Here is a 6,000-nt window from a genome sequence, read left to right as displayed (position 1 = left end):
AGGTCCCTGAGGTGGAGCCCCGTATTGGACTCTGTGCTGACAGCTCAGAGCATGGATCCTGCTTTGGATTCTGCATCTCTGTCTCTCTCTGATCCTCCCCTGCTTACGCTCTCTCTGTCTGTCAAAAATAAATAAACATTAAAAAAAAATCAATTGAGGGGCGCCTGGGTGGCTCACTCCGCTAAGCGTCCGACTTTGGCTCAGGTCATGATCTCGTGGTTCGTGGGTTCAAGCCCCACGTCAGCTCTGTGCTGACAGCTCGAAGCCTGGAGCCTGCTTCAAATTCTGTGCCTCCCTCTCTCTGTGCCCCGCCCCTGCTCTTGCTCAGTCTGTCTCTATCTCTCAAGAATAAACATTAAAAAATTTTTAAAAATCAATTGACTAAACATATGTGAGTCTATTTCTGATTTTTTTCAATTTGTTCCATTGATTTATATGTCTACCCTGGCCCTGGTATTTAAATTTTTTAATGTATCATTCACTGTTTTATTACATGTATTTCCTGTAAGTAAACTCTATTTCTTTGTGGAAACAGACAAGAAAAAAAAAAGATGTTTTCTGTTCATTATAGAAAAATCAGAAAATACAGATAAATAGGGGCTCCTGGGTGGCTCATTCGGTTAAGTGTCCAGCTCTTGATTTCAGCTCAGGTCATGTTCTCACGGTTTGTGGGTTTGAGCCCCATGTCAGGTTCTGCGCTGGCAGTGTGGAGCCTGCATTGGAATTCTTTCTCTCTCTCCCTCTCACTCTGACCCTCCCCTTCTCGCATGCTTTCTCTCTCTCCCAAAATAAATAAATAAAAAACATTTAAAAAAGAAAGAAAATACAGATAAGCAGAAATAGTAAAATGAAAGTTGCTAATAATCCATGCCTGGAGAGTATTACTGTTATTTTTTTTTTTTTTGTAGAATTTATCTTCTAGATCTTCCTCCTGTGCTTAAATATGCTAACAAAATGGCAGTATATTAAACAGTCTGTTTTACAATCTGTTTTCCCCTCCACAGTATACTCCATAGTGGTTCTCACCCTGGAATGATTTGCCCCACAGGACATTTGGCAAATTCTGGAGACATTTTTTGGCTGTCACAAACGGGTGGGTGCTACCAGCATCCAGTGGGTAGAGGCCAGGGGCGCTGCTAACCATCCTACAGTGCACAAAACAGTCTCTTACAACAAAGAATTTTCCAGCCAAGCTGTTAATAGCCCTGAGGTTGAAAAATCCTGAATTAAATAATGCACATGACATGTTCAATACAACACTTGGCACATATCAACTGCTTGGTAAATGAACAACAAATAACTTGGGGCGAAAAATGTTCCCGGGAGCAGGAATAGAAGTTCAGTGGATCCGGATCCCCACTGTCCTTTTCCCAAATATCTAGCCATAAGGCTGTTGTGAGGTGAGTGGTTTTACCACCAGAAATTCACAAAGGGTGAACAATATGTTCAAGACAGGAGACCTGCAGCCTTGGACCTTGGACTCCTCTGTGTAGGGAGGACGGGCAAACTCACACATTCACCTCCCCCACCAGGCTGCGTCTCCCTAGGCTGGAGTCCCAGCTGTTGTCTGGGTTAGTGCAAACAAAGACCTTTGGGCTGTCCCAGATCCAGGATTTACAACCCATGGGCTCCTCCCAGTTTACAGAAGTGCTGGGAAAACACATTCTAGGTCAGCAGGAATTAAGTGCACCCCCCCCCCCACCCCGAGGTGGGGGGGGTGTCACGTGGTCTGATGGCACAGGCAGGATGAACTGGAAAGGGACAAACCACAGTCCAGGGGAAAGTGCAGCCAAGGGAATTTGATTCAGTTCAACAGAGTCAAACATTTAGCAACATTCATTGTACTTCTATGTGTGCTAGGCGCTGTCCTTCTCCTATGTGGGAGGTCATTTGGAATAGTGCCAGGCACTGTCCCTCTCCTATGTGGGAGGCCACTAGGAATAGTAGTTAGGAGCATAGTCTATTTAGAAAAGGATGTTTGATCCCCAGGTGTGCCAGCACTAAGTATTTGCCCTTTATAAGGCATCCCATGACTCCAATACACATAGTATATGCTCACTAAATTATTTATGTGTGTATGTCAGTCCTCACAAAAACACTGTGAGGCAAGGGCTATTATTATCCCATTTTATAAAAGAATAAACCAAGGACCAAAGAGGCTTTGCCCAGTGTCCCAGGACTAATTAAATGGCAGGGGAACATTTTTTTTTTAATTTTTTTTTTTTTTAACATTTAGTTATTTTTTGAGACAGAGAGAGAGCATGAACAGGGGAGGGTCAGAGAAAGAGGGAGACACAGAATCCGAAACAGGCTCCAGGCTCTGAGCTGTCAGCACAGAGCCCGACGCGGGGCTCGAACTCACGGACCGCGAGATCATGACCTGAGCCAAAGTCGGACGCTTAACCGACTGAGCCACCCAGGAGCCCCGGCAGGGGAACATTTTCACAGACTTTTGGGAAATAGAAAGATGAATAAGATGTGGCCCTTGTTTTCCACAAACTTAGAGTCTCAGAGGGGAGGTGAAGATGGTACAAGTCTCATTCCAAGTAAAGAGACAATGAAAGAGGTGCTAATAAAGAACGTTTCGGTGGGGTAGGGCAGATAGAAGGTTGGTTCCAGGTGGGGGCAAACAAGAAGGCTTCATGGAGGAAATAAATGGTAGTTAAACTGGTGGTCTTTGAAGATGGGTAGGCTTGGAAGGAGACAGACTCTTCCTTCAGAGTAGGGTCCTTAGAAGGGTGACCACTGGGTTGGGCCATAGGATGTGTGCCTATGGGGGCAGGGACAGATGATCTGGTTGAGAAAGTTAATAAATTAAGGCAAGACTGGTGGAAATGGCAGGGGTAATGTTCCAAATAGCTGAAAACCAGAAGGGCATAGGTAGCCACCGATCAGAATGGATACTGAGTTTTAAACAGCCCCCATGGCCATGCAGGTAGGGACAAACCGAATACCATGCTGAATATCCTAGAAAGGATGTCACCATTTACTTACCCAGACTCCTTTATATCTTTTGGGAACAGTATGCTCCTGTTTTGCTCTGGAGATCCACTTACCCTACTCTCATTCTATATAGTTCTGGTTGACCTGACCTCACCTTTATACCTCCAGATGTGGGTACAGGATCGAGTCTGGTCTAGCCAATTAGAACGCAACGGTGACTGGTACAAGGATGGACATGTAACTGAAGTTGGGTCAATGAAGATTCTCCCCACCACCTGTGTTGGAACTCTTGAGGGAAAAACAAGCTCTGTTTCACCAAGGAAACTAGGAGAAAGGAAAATCAAATTTATAGACCGAAGAGAGAGTGAGACAGAGAAACAGTGAGTTAGAGAGAGAGAGAGAGAGAGACTAATACTTTATGATTAATTGTTTTTAAATCTCTGGGTCCAGATATGCCTGAAGTTTTCACCCATCCTCTTTAGTTACATGAAATTGGCTTTTTTGTCACTTGCAACCAGAAGATTTCTGACTGATACAATTATGCAGGGTCTCAAATGTCATTGCAAGGAGTTCTCCATAGGCTCTAGAGACATGAAAAGGAGGGAAACAGCCAGGGAGAAGGGAAAGGAAGAAGTTTTGACAATTACTGAAGCAAGCTCCCTAGGGGGTGAAGAAGATTAAAGCAAGAGTGTGGGAAGGCAGAGGGAGTGCCTCCTGGAGAGAGGGGGAGAGGGTTCCTGACTTTTTGAGTTAAAGAGACAGAAGATTCAAGAAACTGGTCTCTGCCATCATCCATCTCCTTCTCTCGGAACCAACACTTAAATTCTTCTATGAGTCTGATGTTAAGTGTGCCAAGACAGGGGCGTCTGGGTGGCTCAGTCAGTTAAACATCCGACTTCAGCTCAGGTCATGATCTCGCAGTCCGGGAGGTCGAGCCCCATGTCGGGCTCTGTGCTGACACCTCAGAACCTGGAGCCTGCTTCAGATTCTGTGTCTCCCTTTCTCTGCCCTTCCCCTGCTCATGCTCTCTCTGTCTCTCTGTCTCTCTCTCTCTCAAAAATAAACATTAAAAAAAATTTAAGTGTGCCAAGACAAACTTAGAACGGCTTCTGTAAGTTACAAAATTTAAAGCACTCACAAATGTCATTCAGCCATTAAAATCATGTTACAAATGAATATGTATTGTTATAGAAGACATATCTAGTAATATGTCAAATAATAAAGTCAAGTTACAAAATTATATATATATATATATGGATATATATATATATGGATATATATATATATATATATATATGTAGTATAATCTTTTTTTGTTTGTTTAAAAATATATTCATATGTTTCTAAGGAACAGGCCTGAAAAACATTACAGTAGAATATGGTTACCTACCCCAAACCTCCTTTGTTTTTCTTCTTTGTACATTGAACCTCAAGTTTGTTCAGGTGTCCATATCCAGAGCTTAGCTGAAGACTTAATTCTTAAGTCCAACATGGAAATGCTAGTAATTGTTTTCAGGGCAGCCAAAACAGAATTATTATTCTGGCCAATGAGACAGAAAGGAGAGTCTGCTGGAGGGCTTCCAGGAAAGGTTTCTTACTAGTTAAAAAAAAAAAAAAAAAAAAAAAAAACTTATGGAGAAGAATGTGGACATTGGAATCCTCATACAGTCTAGTGGGAATATAAAATGGTGCGGCCACTTTGGAAAACAATATGGCAGTTCCTAGAAAAAGTAAAATACAGAGTCACCATATGGCCCAGCAATTCTATTCTCAGGTATACACCTAAGAGAAGTGAAAACATCTGTCTACACAAAAACTTATCCACAAATGTTTGTGTAATTGACGTAATTTCATAATGTGTAATAACTAAAAAGTGGGAGCAACCCAAACGTCCATCAACTGATGAATGGATAAAGAAAATCCATGTAATGGAAGATTGTTCATTGTTAGAAAGGGATGAAGAACTGATACATTTTACAACATGAATCAATCTTGAAGACATTATACTAAGTGAAATAAGTCAGTCACAGAAGACCACGTATTGTGTGATTCCATTTACACGAAACATCCAGAACAGACAAATCTATGGGGACAGAAAATAGATTCGTTGTTGCTTAGAGTTGAGGGTGGCAAATATGTTGGGGGAAATGGAGAGCGAAGGCTAACGGTTACTAAATTTCTTCCTGAGGTGAAAAAATGTTCTAAATTGATTGTGGTGATGATTACACAAATCTGTGGGTGTCTTTCAAGTCGTTGAGTTGTATGTTTTACATGGGTGAATTGTATGCTATGTGAAATATATCTCAATAAAGCTTTTTATTGAGCTATCTTAAAAAGAGAGAGAGCTACTTACAGGAATAGGTATCCTTTATTCCACTGCAATCTAAGGGAGCTGGATGTTACATCTGCATGCGGTACTTGGAACTGTGGCAACCATCTTTCAAGTATGGAAGAGAGGGGAATGCCAACAAACTGAGAGTGGAAAAACAGCTAGAAAGAAATTTGGTCCTTGATGAAATCTTTGAGGTACTGAAATACACAATTCTAGAGCCATTCTACCTCAGGACTTAATAATACCAGAAGTCCTCTTAATTTCTCTCTTTTTCAAAAAATATATTTCTCTTTTGGGGGGAGAGCACAAGTGGGAGAGGAGCAGAGAGAGGAGGACAGAGGATCTGAAGTGGACTCTGTGCTGACACGCTTGAGAACAGCGAGCCGGATGTGGGGATCGAACTCAGGAACCACAAGATCATGACCTGAGCCAAAGTTGGACGCTCAACCACCTGAGCCACCCAGGTGCCCTTTTCTTAATTTCGCTTAAATCTGAGAGCTTTTTGTTTTTTGTTTTTTTGGTTTTTTTTACGTTTTTTATTTATTTTTGGGACAGAGAGAGACAGAGCATGAACGGGGGAGGGGCAGAGAGAGAGGGAGACACAGAATCGGAAACAGGCTCCAGGCTCGGAGCCATCAACCCAGAGCCTGACGCGGGGCTCGAACTCACGGACCGCGAGATCGTGACCTGGCTGAAGTCGGACGCTTTTTTTTTTTTTTTTAATT

The sequence above is a fragment of the Panthera onca genome, chromosome C1, assembly GCF_046562875.1.
Source record: "Panthera onca isolate mPanOnc1 chromosome C1, mPanOnc1 haplotype 2, whole genome shotgun sequence".
In the NCBI taxonomy this organism is placed as follows: domain Eukaryota; kingdom Metazoa; phylum Chordata; class Mammalia; order Carnivora; family Felidae; genus Panthera; species Panthera onca.
The sequence above is the reverse complement of the archived record's forward strand: the minus strand, read 5'-3'. Positions refer to the sequence as shown.